General features: G+C 43.1%; 1 pseudogene; it reads left to right on the plus strand.

The window, feature by feature from the left end:
• The first annotated feature begins 1,815 nt into the window (after window positions 1-1,815).
• LOC118709359 overlaps window positions 1,816-22,999 on the plus strand; it is a 54,514-nt pseudogene continuing 33,330 nt past the window's right edge.

The raw sequence follows: 22,999 nt of genomic DNA on the forward strand, positions 1-22,999 counted from the left end.
AGGAACATGGGAATCTGGAATCTGTGGTCCTCAGATAGAGGTTGTGGGTAACCTTGCAACAGAAGAGGGGGGGGTGGGGGGGGCCTCGTGAGCCTGTGGGGCCTGCACTCACTCGAGTTAATGTCAAAACTGAGTTCAATTGTTTGGTGTCGGTGAAAACCCACACATTTGGTGTCAGCATTGTTGTGAGTATAGTTGAATGACAGCAAAGGAGAAACACACTGAAGTGTTTTTCCCTCATACCCAGGTATCTTGGACACCTTAATGTTACAAGATTACAAAACATGATACTAGGATGGACTCAGATTCACATAGTGTCCCCTTGGCTTAAGGAGCAGCACTTCCATCTCTAGGACAACACCAAAAATATGGGACTACTGGACAAATGTCTTCTTAACAGTGCAGACATGCCATAAACTTTCCAAGCCCACACATCTACAGCTAACTGCCTTGCTTTTAGGGTTATTAACTCCGAAGTAGTTTCCATAACCCAAGAAAATGTGTTTAGTAGCATAACATCATGAAAGAATTGGAACTACTGGAAGGATAAAACTGAGAGTGCACATAAAAAGACTTTGAACACATGAGAATTTTTAAAAATATGTCTATATTGATCTCAGAGAGGAAGGGAGAGGGAGAGGGAGACAGAAACATCAATGATGAGAGGGAATCATTGATCAGTTGCCTCCTGTACACCCCTTACTAGGGATCGAGCCTGCAACCCAGACATGTGCCCTGACCAGGAGCTGAACCGTGACCTCCTGGTTCATGGGTTGATACTCAACCACTGAGCCACACCAGATGGGCAATGAGAATTTTTACCTTAATACAGTTTCTTTAAGAATTTGTGTCCACTCTCCTAGGCCACTATTTTTTAGGGTACTATCTACCTGCCCTGCAGAAGTTAAAGGTGATGCTGGCATAAAGTTCCCCTGTATGGCTGGGTGGATAAGGCATCTGTCAGATTTATTTCCATGAGGAATTATACTTTAGGTTATCGTGCAGTCAAATAAACTTCTTTCCTTATAGAATGAGAGGCCAAAGACCTGGGAGCAGGGAAAGGGGTCCAGAGGACTGGACGGGCCCTGTTTCTCATTGAACAAAGTGATGTTGTTCTGAGGTTAAGTCTGTGTGACCCAAAGTACAGGCTGGTATGCAAAGAGTCATGCATTGATTTAAACAATAATAAATTGTGGTCCAGAATGCAGGGGGAAATCTGTTCCCTCTTGGACACTGAAGACCATACAATTTCACTGCTGCCATTTCAAAATAAACCTTGCACTTGTTATGTTTTGGATTTGCAGCAAATTCTAGAAACTTCTAAAATGGATACTTCATCCAGACCAGTCAGTTATGATGCTATTAACTCCAATAGTTAGGTAAATAAGTAGAACATAAATCATTACAAATAGCCAATAAAATCCAGAACTTAACAATCAAAAAATGCATTTTTAAAACAAAATCTGGCAAACACAATCTGGTGACTTGAGCCAGTGTTATCCTGGATCCAGGACCTTTTACTAATAGCAGGATAATTTAGAAATGGGCTCATCCTTGAAAAACCCACGGGACCCCTGGAGGCAGGTGTGCTTTTTAAGAGGCCAGAATGAGTCATAACTATGCCTGGCACCTGGAAACTATTCAATAGCTATTTATGGAGTTCTTTAGTTAGTAGAACAGGTAAGATCATTACTAACTTCTACTATTTCTGGATGACAGGCTACCAACATGAGCTCTGGGAAATCAAGCAATGCAGGCCCCGGTCCTTGATTGCCAGGGGCCACCACAACAGGACATGGGACTCATCACATAGGCATGTTGATCATTAACTCCATCTTCAGCTGGAGCTGTCCTCTTATTACTGTGCTCCACTATGCCGGGGTGAAGCAGTCTGGAGGTATGGCCAATCTGACTGCCCAGAGGGTTCCTCTCACTAAAACCTACGTGCTCCAAGATATCTCCCATGGGGCTTTTGTGATGTCTGATGGCTCCATCGGGGACTCGCCCTCACCTGCGTTCCTGGATATCCAAAGAATGACACTTCCGGGAAGGTTATCTGTGACAGTCTGCTCATCCAGGGAGATCCTGTTAAGCCCCCTGACTAAGTGATAATAGCAATGACAACCCACGAACAATACGCATAATTCCTTACATTCCTCTGGAGCTTGCCATTCGGACAGTGTGAGACCATTAGCGGAATGGCTGGAGAGAGAAGCTAACACCAAACCTTTCCTAATCTCCAGATCCTATGTGATAAATGTCGATATCTATTTGTAATATAAACCTCACATGTACTTTTTTTTCCCCCATAAAGTGTGCCTCGTGCCACTTGTTAGTCGCAATCTGACAGCTCTGTGTTCCCAGGAACATTCTTTAGAAGCCTCTGGGCCTTTGCTCCTCGGAAGCCTGTCCCTCCCGGTCACACATTTCATGATCCAGTTCAACACCCCTTCTTTCAGAAGCTGGTGCCTCCCCCAGGCTTGACTATGGGCTCCTCCCTCTGTGATCCTATAGTTCCCACCTCACTCCCAGCCTTTAGCACGTTCTGCCACGTTTATAATTAGCTGGGCTGTCTATCTGCCCAGTGAGATTCTGAGACTCAGAGGGAAGGAATTCGGGGCTTAGTCATTCTGTTATCAGCTCAGCACAGTAGACACGCAGATGTTTGCTAAATTAAACTAATTCCAAAATAAGCATTTTTAAATCCAGGTTTTCCCCAATTCAGTCTGCGTGTGGAGGCAGAACCATATATCAAACGTAAAGCGAATCACTGTAAACATTAAAAAGGAAAGAGCAGAAACTTAGCAGCTCTTCTTGACCAAGAAGTACAGGGGGTCGAGCTGATAAAGATTCAGCCGGCCTGTTTCCTGTTCTTTGCCTCCAGGGGTGCTCCCAGGTCTTTGGCCTTTCTGGGGCTCTACAGGCCGAGCTGTCATGTGCTTGTTGGCTTCTCTGTCTGCTCACAGAGCAGTTCAGAGTTCTATACTCTGCTAAGTCCGTGCCTGCTCATTCAACTGCTCCTGTTTTCCAGATTTTATTGTCATCTCTCATCTTGTGATGTTGCCTCGCCTGTCATCTTTATTCCTTAGCTTTATCTCTTTTTTAAAATACAAACGTGTGTGTGTGTGTGTGTGTGTGTGTTTATCATTTCAGAGAGGAAGGGAGAGGGGGAGAGAGATAGAAACATCAATGATGAGAGAGAATCATTGATCAGCTGCCTCCTGCACACCCCCTACTAGGGATCAAGCCCAAAGCCTGGGCATGTGCTAACCAAGAATTGAACCATGACCTCCTGGTTCATGGGTCAATGCTCAATCACTGAGCCACACCGGGCTTTAGCTCTTTTTTATTTCTAATACCTCTCTCATTTTTGTGAAATATCCAAAAAGGTAAATTTTACCATATTTAATCAGACTTCTCTGAAGTCTAGTTATTTTGAAATATACCAACTAACTAGCTGGGTCAATGTTAGCATTATTCCTTAGCTTCCCTGTGCAGTGGTTGTCTCTTCAGAAAACAATGATTGGACTTTATCGTCCGCTTGAATTTCCAAACTGGCCTGACCCTCCTACACCCCAGGCACCTGCCAACTACAAGGCACATCCGTGCCCACTTGCTTTTCTTCCAGCTCATTTGCTTCCCCTCTCTTCATTCCATCCTCAGCTCCTCTTTTGGTCCCATTGGTTAGGTGGTTGACTTTGTTGTTCTGTCTCTTGACTCCCCTAAAAGGACGAAGAGTTTGACCCTCAAACACCATGCTTTAGTTTGGGCCCTGATTGCTACACCACCAACCCAGTTAGGCAGGCTTCATTCACTTGCCACATGGGGGAAGGAGAAGGATTCAGAGTATCGTTTCTGAGTTCTCTTTCAGTTCTGGAATCTTACAGTTCCATCAGCATAGCAAAGCCTTAACAAAGTCTTCTTTGGCCAAAATAAATCTGAGCTATGTTTGACCAGCATGAAGAATGGCAAGCTCATCTCCAGCAGGAAGGCAAGGATTCTTAGGTCTTAGATGCATAAAGGAATCTGTCTTATTTTAGAAGGACATTTCTTCCTTTGTTAGTGTTTTCCTAGTTAAAAAATGAGCCAGTGTTGTTATCTATAAAATTCTTCATAGATACTTGGTTCCAATTACTTCTGTAATGGAGAGAAACTGATGCTGAATGGAAAAATAACCTAGAAAGGTCTTAACACTGGACACAAAGCGGCCATTACCACACATTTCTTGGAATGAAGCCACATTTATCAAGCTTCACTTCTTGTAAATGTTTATTGACACTGAGCTTTTGACAGGTGTCAATCTGGCTGATAGCTTTTTCCTGTTAAATCCCAAGTTGCTTTTGCTGCCGGAGAGCTCTTAATGACAAAAATGAGGAAGTTGTGTCTGCAGCAAGAAATAGACCCTTTGAACTGGATTTCACCTTGTCCCTCTGAACCTACCCTGAATAAATCGAGGCAGCCATGCCAATGTCTATTTCATGAGGAGTGATTTGCAAACTTGGAAGAAATCAGGGCACTTAAGAGAATTTTATTATGATTCTCCAGAAGAGAAGGGAAGTAAAATTCACTGAACATCTACTAAGTGCCAGGCACTATTTCAGGCATCTGAAAATGATCTCTTTAATTAAAATTATTGATTTAATTAAAATTACTTCTTGATTCTCATGAGAATCTTTTGAGGTAGGTAATACTATCCCCATGTTATGAATAAAAGAACCCACCTCAGAGAAGTACATAAGGAGTTTAAATTCAAACAAGGGTTGGGAAGCTAGGATATTACCACAAGTCTATAAGCTGGATTTTATTTACTTCTGGTGTGTGCTACAGACCTTCAACTTCAATGCAACAAAGGATAATGTGCATATGGAAAAATAAATCATAGAATCATATAATTTTAGACCTTGAAGAAACATTTGAGTTCACTTAGTACAATTTCTCTCATGTGATAGATAAGAAAACAGACCCACAGAGGTTAAATGACTTGCCCAAATTACATGGTTCTAACTGTGCAAATTGTGAAAATCTTTCTTGATTGAAGTATTAGGGGTTAAGACGCAGGCTTTTTGGAGTTAATTGGAGACGCAATACCCTAAATCAGCACAAACTGTTCCATTTGCTTTCAAATAACTGAGGTTGTAAAAAGTTCCAGGTGGGAATTTCTAAGAAAACCTAAGGATTCAAAGTTCTATGGGGTTTAAGTCCTCAAAGCATAACTGTTTATATCTCCGAGTCAAAATATGGCTGAGCAAGTCCCTCTGCAACAGGAAGCAGCAACAGAGTCTGTGTTTTCAAAGCTAGGAATTCACTCAACATTGGGTCAAAAGGTTAGTAGAAATGGTGGGAAAAAGACAGGAAATAGAGAAGCAGGAGGATAAATAGAAAAGATGCATCTACTTAGAGACTAGGGGGGAAAAACAATTCCACATATGTCTCCATTGGCATAAGAATGATTTTTCATATATGCTCACATGTATTTGCACCTTTTCAGGCATCTGAAAATGATCTCTGATTTCAGAGAAGAAGAAAGAGGGAGAGAGAGAGACAAAAACATCAGTTATGAGAGAATATCATTGATTGCTTGCCTCTTGCATGCTCCCTACTGGGGCATGTAACCCATACATGTGCCCTTGTCTGGAATCAAAGCCGGGATCCTTCAGTTTGCAGGCCGACGCTCTATCCACTGAGCCAAACAAGCTATGGCTATATTTGCATTTCTTGACCATGGGTCAGGCTCTCAAACAGACTTAGGTGAGCCCAGAGAGAATTCAGTCTTAATCATCAAGCAGTTAGCCAATCTCAGTTATATTTTACAGGCAAAAGCAAACATTTAATAGACTTCTCTTCCCAAAATGCAAATGCTCTAATGTAGCCAAAGATCATCTACAATTTTAAAATGCTTAAGAAAGACATTCACTTATTGACTTTTACGAGCTTAAACTCCAAGGTCCAGAGAGTTATGTAAATACCAATACTCGGGGAAAGAAACTTATCTTTGAATTTGGGCTTTGAAAAGCTTGAATACAAATAATGCCTAAAAGAGGAATAAACATGATTCATGAGTGTTGTCTCTTGTGGTTAGTCCTTCCAGTCAGTGAAGGACTGGATTGTCCGCAGATGTTTTTACCAACTTTTTCTCTTGTAGCATCCAAGTAGGTGTGATTATTTTTAAGCATCGAATTGTCTGTCTACTAAACCCTGGAGAACTGTGGACAAAAGCTGCAGTGGAAAGATAAGTGGAAGCAACTTGAAAACTGTCAAGGACCATCATTTGTACTTGATTTGTGTGCAATCAACTCATTGGAATACAACATTTATTGTAAATTAACTGGAACTTAAAAGATGAGACATCTCAGGCTTGTTTGTAATGCAATGCCTCAAACAGTAATGGTATCTCTCTTGAGTTTAAGTTAATCTACTTAACAGACCCTCACTTGGATATATACTGAGGGGGCCAGCAAATGGAAAGGAAAAAAATCACACAGTATAGACTAACACAATTAGTCCGCGGCATTACACAAGTTTTCTCAAGAATGTCTATTATTATATATTGTGCAACAGCCTTCACCCCTTTGACCAATATGTGCTGATGCATTCATAATAATTAATGACTGTCTGGCTCAAACCCCTCGTTCCATTTGTACTGAACAGGAAGCAAATCACACCCCCACCCCCTTGATGGTCAGGGGATGGTCTGCGAGTTGTCAGAGATCCTGACAGGCCAGCCTCAGCCATTCCCCTCCCAGGAAGTGCTAACATGGAAAGTCATGGCAATATCAAATGCTCTCCATTTAAAACTTGTACAAAAGTCAAGCAACATAACACTGAAAATATTAACTATTTATTTTTGAAAATTTTTTACCTGCTGTGATCTTACTTAGAAATAGAATCTTCCTCATTCAGGCAATAATATTAAAAATAGTAATAATAATTCATCCATAGCTAACTAGCAGCCAACTTGGATCTCACTTGCTTCTTTTGGGTTTTGTGGAAGAATTGGAAGGATATTAGGAAAAGGGTTGTTGGTTTTTAACTTTAGGTTTTTTATTTTTATCCTTAAAAGTTATTGTTGCCTGGCCAGTGTTGCTCAGTGGTTGAGCATTGACCTATGAACCAGGAATTCATGGTTTGATTCCTGGTTAGAGCCATGTCCTGGTTGCAGGCTCCATCCCCAGTGTGGGCCATGTAGGAGGCAGCCAATCAATGGTTCTGTCTCTCGTTGTTGATGTTTCTATCTCTCTTTCTCCCTTCCTCTCTGAAATCAATAAAATATTTTTTAAGTTACTGTTTTTTTATATTTCTCAACCTTGGCCCCACGGACATCTTGAATTGGAGAGTCCTTTGTCATAGCCTGTCTCGTGCCTTGTGGGGTGGTTGCAGCATCCCCGGCCTCTACCTTCTAGATACCAGTAGCACCTCCTTCCACGCGGAGTTGTGACAACTAACAATGTCTCCAAACACTGTCAAATGTCTCCCCATTGAGAACCACTAAATGTAAAAGCTTGGCTCAAGGAATCCTGTTTTATATAAATATGTTCTGCAAGAATAACATGTGGCAGTCAAACCAGAAAAGGAGATGGTGACGGGCCACCAGCAGCCATTGTCTGTAGCAGGGCGCTGCCAGGCAGCTTTGCTCACAGTCCAGTGACCATGGATCAGAGCTTGTACCACCGCACTGGCCCTTTTGGGGAACTAAAGGCTGGCCAGGGAAGTCAAACTTTAATTCTAAAAAAAAAACCAAGTTTTTAATTTATGCCAAGATCGACATTTATCCCTTTAATTGGAAAAGACTGTTCTGGGAGCCATTCTTCTGGCCTCCAAGGTGTAGGATGAAGAGGCTGCATGGAACATGGACTACTTACTCCTGATCCTCAAGGACATCATAGTTGAAGACATGAATGAGATGGAAAGACATTTTTTTGGAACTACTTCAGTTTAATATTAACATTCCTGCCAGTGTCTATGCCAAATACTACTTTGACCTTGGCTCCTTAAATGACAATAGCCTGCCTTCTGTATTTGCTCCTCTTAGCAAAGACAGAGCACATTTCCAGATTGTGTGACGACAAAGACCTGTGCTGAGCTGCCATGAAAAGGTCTCTTGCTGCTGATAATTTCACTGGCACTCAGCACCCTGAAGCCATCCTCTCTTAAAAGTAACATCATGGGCCCGTTGTTCACCAGGAGAGAAACATCACTTGTCCTGCTCAAAAGCCAGCAAAGTCAGTATCTTCGCCTAAAAGGCAGACACCAAGAGCCTCACTGACAGCAAGGACTGTGTGCATGGGAAAGAATGGGATCCTGTCGAGCAGCACTCTGTCCTTGTTAATGGAAGCAGAGCTCCAAAGACCACTCAAAGCAAAAGCTTCCAAACTATACACAGACATCTGCTTGTAACTGTAACAAAGGCTGGGATCTGTGAACTATGTGAATTTTTAACTAAAGTTTGAATTTTGAAACTTGAAAGACACTAACTATATCATTTTTATGTCTTTCCTATTTTTCTGAAATTTCCCCTCCAAAAAAGAAACATCCCCACCCCCCAAAAAAAGAGCCACCCCACTATTGCTGCATTTTCCTTTACAATCATGCAGTATTCCCATTAAAACATGGGATTCCTACAAACTCATAAAGCCACTTAGAAATGCTCTGAAGCATTAGGGATTGAAGGATTCTTCCCACTACATCATCGAAGCTGCTAGTCAGTCAATTCCAAGCAAACATTACTTTTAGTATATTAGTATGCTTGGGATAATAAGAGAAAGTAGCCAACTTAAAATTTTGTCCTTAACAAGATGTGTTCATTAAGAACTCTAGGGCTCCAAGTTTGCAAAACATGTGGGTCACAGGCAAGAAACTTGCCATTTTGAGGTCAAAAGCAAACTTCCTTTAAGAACAAAATGAGATCAACAGGTCACAGAAGCTCCTTTACTTCAGGTTGACCCCTTTAAGATATGAATGTATTAATCACCAAGGATTGGTCAAGACGGACTCCCTACTTCTCATTTATTGTTTTCAAGTAACTCAGACCAGACCGTCTTAGTCTCTTGCTACCTGGGTCTGAAAGAAGAGACACTTTACCAGGGCATTAGGGTTTGTTGCCTTGGCAGAAGTTACCCACACAATATCCATCCATCATCCATCCTCCCTTTTACCAATAAAACCCCAATTTTGTTGGATGTGGCAATTTATCTGATTTTTTTAAAGGTACTTTCTTAAACTTCTCTTGTAGGGTGGCTATTTGACTCAGGTCTGGCCAATGAGAGATAATAGAAACTTACTAGGTGGGGGCTTCTGAAAATCTCCTTAAAATGGAGGCACATGCATTCCCTGAGTCTTTCCTTTTGCTCTTTCTTATTCCTCTGGCCTGGAACACAGACATCATGCAGGAGATGGGACAGCTACCTCATGACCATGAGTCAACAAGCTAAGGATGGCTTAGCAGAAAGTAGAAAACGTGAGAAACCAAGATGGCGGCATAGGGTAGACACCCGAATGCAGCCTACCACAACAAATTTGAATTTAAAACTGAAAAACAGGGGAGGCATTGCCCTGAAGCGCCAGACGGCTGGCTGAGAGGAGGCTCTGCCATCTGGGAAGGAGAGAGAAGGCACGCTGAACCTCAGGAACTGTGAAGGTACGGAGAACTGTGTGCGCGAAAAGGCACTGGCTTAATCCCGGTGCAGAGAGGAAGGGCCAGACCGAGATTGCTGCTGGCTTACTCCCTGCACGCAGAGAGGGCGGGCCAGGCTGAGTTCGCTACTGGCTTACTCCTGGCGCGGAGAGGGCGAACAGCTAACGCAGCTGGCTTTCTTGTCCAAGAGGAAAACAGAATCACCCTATTGCTCTGATAAACGGCCCCAGACAGGGAGAGGCCAGACTGTCAGGCAGCGGGCAGAGATCTCTTGGAGGTGTGTGAAGCCAGAGGCCATTACTGCGGGACTTGGGGAGGAGCCGAAGAGAAAACAAAGTTTGTCTGCACCAACCCGAGACTCCGCCCTACCTGTGGCTGAGCACAGAAGCTCTCCCAGAGGCTGGCTTTCTCTAAGGAGGGACTTGCAGGAATCCAAAGCTTGTCTGCGCCTTACCAAAGAGGTGTGCGCGCCTGCAACCAATCTTCCAAAACTCTCCATGAACAGGACTTTTCTAAGGCGAGACTGACAGGGAACCAAAGATTATCTGCGCCACCCCGAGACCCCGCCCTATTCAAGCAGAGTACGGAAACCCTCCTAGCTGAGACACTGCTGATCCTCACAGCCAACTGGCTTGGAGATCAACGCTTCCCAGTGATACCAACAATAAGCAAGGCTTAACAACAAGACTGCACACACAGCCCACAAAGGGCTACACCAAGACTGTCCACTGCAGGTAACTGGGAAGGCTGTGCTACTGGGCTCTACCAGAACACCTAGCACACAAAGCTATTCCATCAAATCAGGGAAACAACTAAAATGCAGATAAGAAGGACACAAAGGAAGGAGATGGAGGAAAAGAAAAGATTGAACACTGAGTTCAAAACTACAGTTATAAGGTTATTCAACAATATCCTAAAAAAGGCCGATAAAATAAATGAGACCTATGAGGATATGAAAAGGGAGCAACTAGAAATAATAAGGGATCAACAAGAAATGAAGAAAACATTGTCTGAAATAAAAAATATTATACAAAGTCCTAAAAACAGACTGGAAGATCGCAAGAATCAAGACAAAGATTTAAAACACAAAGAGCCAGAGGACACTCCTCTGCAGAAGGGAGAAGATAAAAGAATCCAGAAAGTTGAAAATAGTGTAAGAAACCTCTGGGACAATTTCAAGCGAACCAACATCAGAATTATGGGGATTCCAGAAGAGAGAGAGCAAGATACCGAAAGAATACTAGAAGAAATAGTGATAGAAAACTTCCCCCACCTGGGGAAAGAAATAGACTTACAAGTCCAGGAAGCCCGCAGAACCCCAAACAAAAGGAATTCAAGGAGGACCACACCAAGACATATCATAATTAAAATTCCAAGAGCAAAAGACAAAGAGAGAATATTAAAAGAAGCAAGAGAAAAGCAGGTAGTGACCTATAAAGGAGCACCCATAAGATTGTCAGCTGATTTCTCAACAGAAACCATGCAGGCCAGACAGGAATGGCAAGAAATATTCAAGGTGATGAATAACAAGAACCTACAGCCAAAAATAATCTACCCAGCAAAGCTATCACTCAGAATCAAAGAACAGATAAAGAGCTTCACAAATAAAAAAAAGCTAAAAGAGTTCATCACCACCAAACCAGAATTATATGAATTGCTGAAGGAGGTTACTTAGGAAGAGGAAGAAGATAAAGATAAAAATTATGATCAACAAATACGTAGCTATCAACAAGTGAATCTAAAAACCAAGGGAATTTAAAAATCTGATGAACAATATTAACTGGTGAATATAATAGAATCAGAGGTATGGAAGGGGAGTGGACTGATGATTCTCAGGGAAAAGGGGAGTGGGGGTGCGGGAAGAGACTGAACAAAAACTGTGCACCTATGGATGAGGACAATGGGGGATGGGGAAAGGACAGAGGGTGGGGTGGGAACCTGGTGAAGGGGAGCAATTGAGGCGGGGAAGAGGATCACATTTGTAATAATCTGAACAATAAAGATTTATTAAAAAAAAAAAAAGAAGAAGAAGAAGAAGAAAGTAGAAAACGTGTGACTGGTAGAGCCTCTATACCAACACTGATGTATGAGTTTCCGCAGGCTGCTGTAACAAATTATCCTACACTCCGTGGCTTAAAACAGAAGAGATTTATCCTTTCACAAGTGGGAAATCATGTTAGGCCACTTTCCAGGGTCTTTGGGGGAGAATCCGTTCTCTGCTTCTTCCCACTTCTGGCGGCTGCTCCTGGGCTTTTGGCCACATCACTCCAATCTCTGCTCTGTAGTCACATTGTTGCTTCCTCTTCCATCTAATTGTTACTGAACTCAAGGGTTTTCCAGCTTCAGGTGCTCTATTTAAGAATGAGACATGTTTGTCGCAAGGTATTTTTATTGAGATCCAAAGCTCTGCCTTCTGGAAGGAAGGCTTATCCATTGTTTATATGCACTATTTGGCTAATTACATGTTGATTTTTTTTTTGGGGGGGGGGGGGGGGGGGCAGTTGGCTACTTTCATCCAGTTGAGTTCCTTTCAGCTCATGCTATTTATAGCTGCATCTACAAAATACTATGCTACATTGTAACAGTCGGCAAGAAACAGCATTTAGTAAGAATGACCTAGACCAGTGGTGGGCAAACTCATTAGTCAACAGAGCGACAAACTGCGGCTCAGGAGCCGCATGCAGCTCCTGAGCCGCAGTTTGCCGATCACTGACCTAGACCTTGAGACCCTGTCCTATCAAACATAACCATCCTCTGCTTCACTCTTAGGACACTTGTCATTGAATTTAAGGCCAACCAGGCTAATCCAGCATGATCTCAAGATATTTAGCTTAATTATACCTGCAAAGACTCTTTTTCCAAATAAAGCAATATTCACAGTTTCAGGGGTTTGGACACAGACATATCCTTTGAGGCTCTACCACACCTGGATTGCTACCTCAAGACTTCTTATTTACCCGCTCCCGTCCCAAAAAGTAAAAATCCTCCTTAGTGCAAGCCACTGTTGTCCAGGTTCTTGAAACTCACAGTCAAATAAATTCCCTAACAAACAGAATAGTTAACTCAGTGAGGACAATAAGAGGATTTCAGGAATGCATCCTGAGGATAGTTTAAACTACCTGGGTTTTAAATATCTGTTTTGGCTTTTTGCACAGATCAAAACCCACTTTAGAATTCTAGTCCATTTCTCAGTGTGCACACCATAGTATCAGAATTACCTGGGATAGTCACTTCCTAAAAATTCTGCTTCTTTGCCCTCAAAATGGGTCTGCTGAATCAGAACTTCTGGGAATTTCCATCTCAGCCCCCCCGGAAGGCTCTCAGCCCACAGATGGCTGGGGCCTGCCGCAGCCTTCCTGCTTTCACAGTGCTCCTCTGGGTACTGGCTTCGTATGCATGGTTCATCTTTACCGCTTAGTATGGATTGTCCGTCTCCAATTCTGTTGATTTTGTAGATAAACCTGTTTATCTCTGTTGCTTACATAAAATCTATGTTTCCTTAACAATAAAATAAAATAAAATAAAATAAAATAAAATAAAATAAAATAAAATAAAATACCACTATCTTTCTAATATTGAGTTTTTACAGACTTCAAAAGCTACCTGACAACCTAGCGTGGACTTTATTGTGGTCGCTATGTAAAAATGTGTTTTTTCTTAGTTACAAATTGCACAGCCGGAACGCATTATAACATCCGATCAGAGGGGGAAAGGCACCACCCAATCTGTGACGGGATTTCTGTCTCTACAGAGGGGCGCCGTGCTTCACAGAGAACACGCAAAACAACACTCCCCCCTCAGATTCATGACTCCGATGAATCAAATCCCTGGTTTGTGAGGCGGTTTATGGTACATTCCTTTGTCCTTAATTTCGTTGATTCTTGCTGCTCAAACCCCCCCCCCCTCGCCCCCCCCAGAGTAGAATGCGTGCCATTTGGGATCAGGTGATAATTCCAAAGTGTGGCTCCAGACCATCCAATCACCAGTTGTAAGTCCTTCCTTAAGCCGCTGCAATTTTGCCATCCACCAGCTGTGAAAGGAGGCCTATTCCCCGGCCTCATTTACAGATAAGGGAGGAGAAGCAATTACCTGAGGAGTCAGGCGTTAAGCCAGGTTTTGAACTTCTCTGGCATCAGCCAATACCAGAGCTGAGCTCTGAATCCCCCGGCTTCCCGCTCAGAACCCGGGCTGCTGGTGACAGAGGCAGCGCAAAGCCAAGGCTGAGTGGCCGCACTCACAGCAAACGGGCTGCCAAGAAAAGGCGGGGTGACCAGGAGAGGCAGATCTGAATCACATGCAAGGTCAAAGGGAAGCATTGTATTATCGCCTAGAAACTGAACCAGCAGAACCACACCCACCTCCAACCCCCTCCAAATCCCCTACACTCAGCCGGAAGCCAGCCCCAGTCAGGGGAAGGGGCGGCGAGATTCTTCTGACCTAGAAAGTGCTGGTCCGCAGGCTCAAGCTAACACCGACCTGTGCTGTTCAAGGCCCCAGGTGCACGTCTGAACATGTGTTCCCGAATGTGAGCTGGGACTGTTCCTCTGCCAGGCCTCCCGGCCCAGCAGGGGACCTGCGGACCTACAGCGGAGAACCCGCCACACTTACTGATGTGTCACCGATTGGCACAAACGGAGAGGACGCGAGGCTTCCTTTCGGGGCTACACAGTCTCCTCTGGGCGTCTGGTTTCTGGTGAGAGGGCACCGAGGGGGTTAACCCACCTGGTCTCCCCTCGCCACCTATGCACGTTTGGCAAACAGAGAAACAAAGCTCCCTCCCTTCCCCCGTTGTGTTGGATTCTGTGTTGAGACTGTTTTTAACTCTGACATGTATTTATCGAAACCCTTTTCAGAAGTCAATAAATGCCGCTCCGGTCTGAGTAGTGTCTCCCTACGCTGAATCCCTGTGGTGTTTCACATCTCTGTCGTCTATACATCCTTCCACACAGGCAGCTCAGTTCTGCATCTGGGTACGACCTTCTTCTCTGCTCTATGTCCCGGGAAGGCAGGCGGTCTAACTTTAAATAGTTAATGAGAAATCACCTTACACTGAATTAACAAAAATCTTAAAGCAGCATGTGTTCCCTATCGGAAGGCCGTCAGACGTGGTTACTGTGTGGGAAGTGAATGGATCGATTTCACCGCTGAGGCCAAAGCGGAGTTGAACAAAAGCATCCCGGATGGAGTCAGGCAGGGACACGACGGCTGCTCCCTCTCTGCTCCCCATATTCAGAAACAAGCCTTGAGCTCTAGGTCTTGTGTGAGAGAAGATGGGCTGTCGCTGTAACCAACACCGAACTCCTAATGTTATGAATTAGGAAGGAAAGGCAATGGCACTGAAGTAGCTTCATAATGTTTAACAACAGCATGTGTAATAGGAGCTCGGGCATCCGGTCAGCTGCCTCCCTATTTAGAGTGAGAAAATGAGGATAAATAGGAAAATATTGGTTAGATAACAAAGGATAATAGAATCTTGGAATAAAATATCCAGTTGTCAGTAGGATATAATTACACCCATAAGTGAATTTCTTCGAGGTTATTTGCTCTTCAGAGATTAGATTGCAGCTATGCCCAAGCCTCATTTTTCATGGCTCACTCCCTGGGCCCACCCCATCAGCAAAGGAAATTAAAGGTCAAATGGCATTTTCAGAAAACAATTTATCTCAAGTTTCTAGGTTTTCATTTAATAAGAATTTATTGAATGCTAAGTGCGGACCTAACATAATCAACACTGGGCACCTGTGGTAGCTTGTCTCCAAAGACACCCTCCCGCCCTGCCTCCCCGTGTTCCCCCCTGTGGGGCTCCCTCCTCTTGAAGCAGGGCCCTCATCTTTGAGACGCTGTGACTGCTTCTGAACAATAGGATGTGGCTGCAGTGAGGCTGCATGATGTCTAAGACATCATCATCAGAAACTGTGCAGCTTCCATCTTAATGTCTTTGGAGTGCACGCTCTGGGAGAAGCCAGCCACCAAGTAAGAAAGTGAAAAGACTTCCAAGCTTAAAAAAAGGGAGGGAGGAAGGTGAGAAAGAAAGAGGGAGGGAGGGAGAGAGGGAGGGAGGGAGGGAGGGAGGGGAGAAAGAGGGAAGGAGAGGAGAAAGAGGGAAGGAGGAGGGAGGGGAGAAAGAGGGAGGGGGAGAGAAAGAGGGAGGGAGGGAGGGAGGGAGGGGAGAAGAGGGAAGGGGGGATGGAGGGGAGAAAGAGGGAGGGAGGGAGGGAGGAGGGAGGGAGGGAGGGAGGGAGGGAGGGAGGGAGGGAAGGAGGAGGGAGGGAGGAAAGAGGAGATGCCCAAACAGCCCTTAACTGTTCCAGCTGTCTCATAAGAGGAGTCATACATGTGAGACAAGAAGCTATCCTGTATGTCCAACCCAGTCAAGCCTTCAGATGACTAGTCTCTTCCACGGTCTGACTACAACTTCAAGACCTCAAGCAAGAACAGCCCAGCTCATACACCCACACACAACCGTGAGAGACAAGTTGTTATAAACCTCTAAGTTTCTGTGCGGTTTGTTGCACTGCCATAGATAATCAAACCAGTTCCAAAGAAACATTTTCTTTTTATTACAAGGCAAAGGCCTTGACCTTGGAAAATTCAGATTACAGGAGAGGCAGCAACACGCCCACAGAAAACAACATGATTTCCCTACAACATAACTCATCCCCAAATGCAAAAACAATTTTTTCCAACTAAGGAAGTGCTTTAGGAGGCCTGCAACTGTGTTTGTAAAGGAAGAAAGTGGCACCAGCCTCGCCAAGGAGAATAGCCAAAAAGATCCTGGAATCTGTGAGGGGACAGCTGGCACAACTACTAAAAGAGTGAAGATAGAGCAGAAAAGTGAGCAGAGGAAAATGGCAAAACACATTGTAAAAAATCAAATGTTCCCATTAAGAATATAACAAAAAAAACAAAAAACAAAAAAAGACAGATTAAAGCAAGACACTATTTTCAGCTATCAGATTGGCAAAGATATTTTTTAAATGATAATCTTCAGGATTTCAGGTTCAGTGAAACCCATTGTCCTTCTGGCAGGATATACTGCAAATGAATCTAATCTTTCTACAGGGCAGCATGCATCAAAGCCTTTAAAATAATCATATCATTGTTCTGTTACTGAATTTCTAGAAATTTAATCAAATTATCAGCAGCCATTTACAAAAAAAAGAAAAAAAAAGTATCATGTAAGGTTTTTTTTTTATATATAGAATTCCTTTTAATAGCATGAATTAAATAGAAACTAAATTTCCAATGGTAGGAGAAAGATTAACTCTATAATGGTATAACTATAGATGATGTTCAAAATATTTTAAAACTATAATGGCACAGGCAGCACAAATCTGTATCTATACTAATAAAAGCCTAGGTGGTCCTCGCACCCTCCTGTATGATGTTGTCACAAGATGGCCACCACAAGATGGCCATGTGCACAGCAGAGGCAGGGCCCAGCAAAGAAGGTGGGGCACAGGGGAAGCAGTTGTGGGCGATCAGGCTGGCAGGGGAGGGCAATTGGGGGTGATCAGGCCTGCAGGGGAGCAGTTAGGCATCAATCAGGCCAGCAGGGGAGCGGTTATGGGGCAATCAGGCTGGCAGGCAGAAATGGTTAGGGGCAATCAGGCAGGCAGGCAAGCAATTAGGAGCCAGCGGTCCTGGATTGTGAGGGGAATGTCCCAGATTGAAGAGGCTGCAGGCCAGGCTGAGGGACACCCCCATTCATGCACAAATTTCATGCACTGGGCCTCTAGTATTCTATATAACAAAGATGTAATATGTAAATTGAGCATCACAACTCGCACAAGATGGCCACCCCCATGTGTTTACAAAATGGGCATCCCCATGTGATCACAATATGTCTGGGAGGGGAAAGCAGTTGTGGGCAATCAGGCCAGCAGGGGAGGGCAGTTGGGGGCTACTGAGCATGCAGGGGTGAGTGCAGTTAGGGGGGACCAAGCCTTTAAGGGAGGGCATTTGGGGGGAACCAGGCCAGCAGGGGAGGGCAGTTGAGGGCAACCAGGCCAGCAGGGGAGGGCAGTTAAGAATGATTGAGCCGGCAGGGAAGGGCAGTTGGGGGCAATTGGGCCAGCAGGGGAGCAGTTAGGCATCAATCATACTGGCAGGGGATTGGTTAGGAATGATCAGGCTGGCTGGCAGAAGTGGTTAGGGACAATCAGGCAGGCTAGCAGGCAAGCAATTGGGGGCAAGTAGTCCTGGATTGCGAGAGGGATGTCTGACTGCCAATTTAGGCCCAATCCCTGTGGGCCTAAACCGGCAGTCTGACATTCCCCAAGGGGTCTCAGATTGGAGAAGGTACAGGCTTGGCTAAGAGACACACACCTTCCCCTGTGCATGAATTTCTTGCACTGGGCCTCAAGTATATATATGTATAAAAAAGCTTAAGTGCCCATTCAACTATTTGACTGTTCAACCAGTAGTTATGATGCACACTGACCACAAGGGGGAAGATGGATTCATGCACTGATGGGATCCCTCAGCCTGGCCTGCGGGGACCAGGCTGAAATCAGCAGTCCAACATCCCCCAGAGGAGTCCCGGATTGTGAGAGGGTGCAGGCCAGGCCAAGGGATCCCACCGGTGCAGGAATCCATGGTCTGGGCCTCTGGTTATAATTACAACCAAGACATTCACCAATTAAAACCAACAAATCAACTAGACTGGAGATGCAAATAACCCTACCTGTAGTTACTATGTTTCATAACAGCTGGATGTCAGCCTAGAGGTTCTTCCATGTAGTTGAAAATCATACAACTGTTAAAAACTATATTTTGAAATAATGGTTAATGATATTACAGTAGAAACTTATGTGGGGGGGGAAAGAGAAAATACTTTATGTAATATATAATCTATACACATATACATATCCATACAAAAAAGGAAAGCAAATATATCAAAATATAGTGGTTGTCTTGAGTGATGGGATTATCAGTCTTAACTGGTGGTATTATCAGTGCCTTATTCACTTTATGCTGTTTCCTATGTTTTCCACATCATCTATGACAAGCATGCGTTATTTTCATAAGTTACGTATCAAAGAAAGTCACATTATAGAAAAGAAAGAAAATACAAGTAATCAGAGAGATTTGGTTGGTTGAATTATATGATGTTTGACTTGAAATGATTAACAGAAATAAAGGAAAGTTCTAGTTTAAGATGGGAAACTATAGGAACTTGACTGTGAGAATGGGCAAGGCATGAGCAGAAGGAATTCTATTGGGTCTAGTAATAATTATTGTCGTTTTTAAACATTCGTTTAAAATCTTGCTTGGCGTTGACTTGTATTGACATAACCTTCAAACACGTGGTATCTACAGAATGTGTGAAGTGCAATTAACAAGTTTTGCTTGAAAAAGTTTGTGTTTGGTTTGGTTTTTGTTGCAAAACTAGGGCTAAGAAGATGGCGGATGAAGAGCATATTCGGCACTGCATGCTTTACGAGTTCCAATTAGGAAGAAAAGCAAGTGAGGCTGCAAAAAACATCTGTAGTGCTCTTGGTCAAGATGCAGTTAGCGCCAGAAAATGCCAGCGTTGGTTTGAGAAATTTCGCGAGGGAAATTTTTCGTTAGATGACAAGAGTGGTCGAGGCCGTGTGTCCAATTTTGATCAAGAAGCTCTTCAAGCTCTTTTGGTGCAAAATCCTCAAATTACCCAACAAGAGCTTGCAACATCTTTAAATTGTTCACAAAAAACAATTTCCAATCAATTGCGTGCACTTGGCAAAGTCCAAAAGTTTGGAAAATGGGTTCCTCATGAGTTGACCGACAGCAACCGTAATCAAAGAGTCACAATTTGCAGTTCGCTCCTCTCTCATCAAAACCATTTGCCGTTTTTAGAGCAAATTGTTACCGGAGATGAAGAATGGGTGCTGTATGTTAATTTGAAAAGGCGGCCTCAATGGTTGGACAAAAATGAGGCTCCGCAGCCCACGCCAAAACCTGACTTGCATGCGAAAAAAGTGATGTTGTGTGTTTGGTGGAATTTTAAAGGAATTCTTCATTATGAACTTTTACCATCTACCCAAACCATTACAAGTGCAGTGTATAGTGCCCAATTGGAAAGGTTAGCCCAAGCTTTAAGAGAAAAAGAACCCGCGCTGATTAATCGGAAGGGCGTAATTCTTCACCACGATAACGCACGACCGTATACTGCAAGAATCACTGCTGAAAAACTGCACCAGTTGGAATGGGAAGTTCTCCCTCAACCTGCATATTCTGATATTGCCCCTTCCAATTACCATTTGTTTCGTTCTTTGCAAAACTTTCTTCTTGGAAAAAAATCTAATAATGAAGAATGCCTCAAAAATGCATTGACCGAATTTTTTGCATCAAAATCACAAGAATTTTACAACAGAGGGATTAAAATGCTTCCTGAGCATTGGGCACAAGTAGTAGAAAACAACGGCAACTATATTGTTGATTAAATTTTGTTGTATTGTTTAAATAAATTCGATTTAAAAAAGTATTAGAAAACTACATTAATTATTACTAGACCTAATAAGTGATTGAACAAGGAAATCGTGAGGAGAAACCAATGCTGGATGCAGGCAATTCTAACTGCTAGGAGGGAAGTAGAGAGAAAGAGAGACTAGCTAGAGGGCTTTTGTTCTCATACAATATTCCTGGCAGCTAAATCAACAGGTACAGTACACACATCCATGATTTATGTTTCTCTCACCCTGTCAGGATTTTGACTTTAGCAAAATATATCTGCTCTTGTCATGAATCCTGATAATTCAACATCTATCTCATCAACAAATGAGGCTCTGATATTTTCTCTCAGGTAAAGGTCTGTGTAGAAAAGAGGAAACAGAAAAGAAGTAACACTCTAATACCGTGTTTCCCCGAAAATAAGACATTCTCCGAAAATAAGACCTAGCGCATGGAAAGATAACACATCCCCTGAAAATAAGACCTAGTGCAACTTTGGGAGAAAAAATTAATATAAGACACTGTCTTATTTTCGGGGAAACAGAGTACTTGTTCAATGACATCAAAGCAGCAAGGTCAGAATTTTTACTTACCCCCTGGCAAAAGACCTTCAGATTAGACAAGCTTTGAGTCAGACATCTAAAGGAATGCCTCCTTTTCCTTTACTTTTTTTTAAAATATATTTTATTGATTTTTTTTCACAGAGAGGGAGAGGGATAGAGTTAGAATCACTTTTTATTTAGAAATAATTTCAAACTTACAGAAAAGTTGCAAATCTAAGAACTGAAAAAAAGAATACCCATTTCCCTTTACCCAAATTCACCTACTATTTTATCTATTTATCATTTGTTCTCTTTCCCTTTCCTATCTATAATAATAAAAGTATAATATGCTAATTAATCCAGACAGCCAATGACCTTCCGGATGTCCTCCCAGAGCACCTTCCAGACGAAGTCAGGGCTGCAGCTGCAGGATCGAGGCATCTGCCATGGCTTCTAAGGCCTACTCTTGCATGAATTTCATGCATTGGGCTTCTAGAATACATACATATACATATGTTTGTGTCTATATATATATTGTTTTTTAATCATTTAAGAGTAAGTTGTATACATCACGTATTTCCTAAAATTAGGATATTTTCTTATGTAACTACACTACTGTCATCAACATCATTTTAACACGGATGAAATAATGTTATCTCATCTATTGTCCATATCCCAATTTTGCCTGTTGACATCATAATGTCCTTCATATCATTTTTCTCCTCTAATCTAAAATCCAGTCTAGTGTCAGGTATTGCATTTAGTTGTCATGTCTCTTTGGTCTCCTTTATTTGGAACAAATTAACTTCACAACACAACCACACACACATACACTCAAAAAGGCATTCCTCTTGATTCAGACAATGTATTTGAATTATACACTTTCTAAATAAATTTTGCCAAGGAATCCCTGCCAAGCGATTGCCCCAGAGTTGCCCTCCACAGCCCTCATCCCTTCTGAGCCCTCTTGCACCGGAACTCCAGGCAACACAAAGTCTGTTTGGGTGGCAGGTATGGTTATGTCCTCCAAAAGCGTTTTCCCCCTGGCCTTAAAAGGACTCATAGCTGCAAATTGTGTTCCAAATAAATATGAACTGGTGACCATTTACTTTGTAGAATCTGTAGCCTTCAATGCCTGGCTGCAGAATGTAGCACAGACTTTTTTGTGGTGGTGAATTAACAAATCACTTCATAGCCTTAAAATATTTTCCCAATCCCCTCCTCCACCTGTCTCCCCCTGAAGTACCATGACCTTTTGACAGCCAGCCCAACTCAGAGCACCCATTCCTCTTCAATTACTCTGATGAATGTAAGAACAGAGATGGCTGCGGTTGATAGGCACAGCTAAACAAAGGCTCCAGATGAGAACTTCTGTTGGCTATAGTTTCCATCTGAGCCCAGGAGACAGGTATTAATCCACATACATGCTGTAGCCAGACCATATGGGTGGGGGAAACCTGACTACGAGACTGAAATCACAGACACACTGAAAAACTCCACATCTCCTGATGTCAGTGTATTTGCATGCAATCTCAGCCAAATCAATATCGCCATCTTAATCAAGAGGGAATTACAGGCTTCAGCAGAGGGGTAACACCATTAGTAATTACATCTGAGCCACTTTCAAACACATTGCATGCTGAGCTGAAATATTTAAACAGATATGAGAAGAAAACAATACACAGAGAGAACTTGAGGGCAGTGTGTACCCAGAGTGGTGATTCAAGAAGTCATTGTGCTCACGTTCAAACCTTCAAATGAAGTGCCAGACCAGGAATCCAAAGGTCAGGGAGAGAAAACAGCAGTGGCATTGTGGATGTGCTTGACATGAGCGAGGGTGCTGCGATCTTAAGGGAAACTATCTAGACTTCTTTTTTTTCCGTAATCAAAATAATCTCTGTGCATCTTGCTCGGAGGGAAAAGTCCCAGGACAGCTGCCATGTAAGACATGAAGGTTTGCAACTTGCCAAAGATACAATTTGGGAAGAGGACCCCTCTGGCTGGCTGTGAACAAGTTCGTGGAAACCCAGGGCACCGCTCCCAGCACCGGCTTCCAGCAGCAAATATTATAGTAAATTAAGAGGGGGTGGGGGAAGGGTGAAAGAACAGATCAAACAACAATTCATTTCTATTAAACTTCTGTAAATTCTTTTCACCTATTTTTTTCTCCTCCCACTATGTATGCCAGTATTTGAAAAAGAGGACCTGCTTAAATTCAGAGAGTCCGAAATGGTGTTTGTGAATAAGGAAATGTGATTTTCTTCATGTCAAATGCAGGCGTCATCAAAGCAGAGAAGGTGGAGTGGAAGAGACTTGGCTTTAGTTAAAGAAGAAAAACCGACCTACAATTAACTTTGAGAGGGCAGCGTGAGCCGGGCTGGCCTCGGCTCCA

The sequence above is a fragment of the Pipistrellus kuhlii genome, unplaced genomic scaffold, assembly GCF_014108245.1.
Source record: "Pipistrellus kuhlii isolate mPipKuh1 unplaced genomic scaffold, mPipKuh1.p scaffold_m20_p_1, whole genome shotgun sequence".
Lineage (NCBI taxonomy): Eukaryota > Metazoa > Chordata > Mammalia > Chiroptera > Vespertilionidae > Pipistrellus > Pipistrellus kuhlii.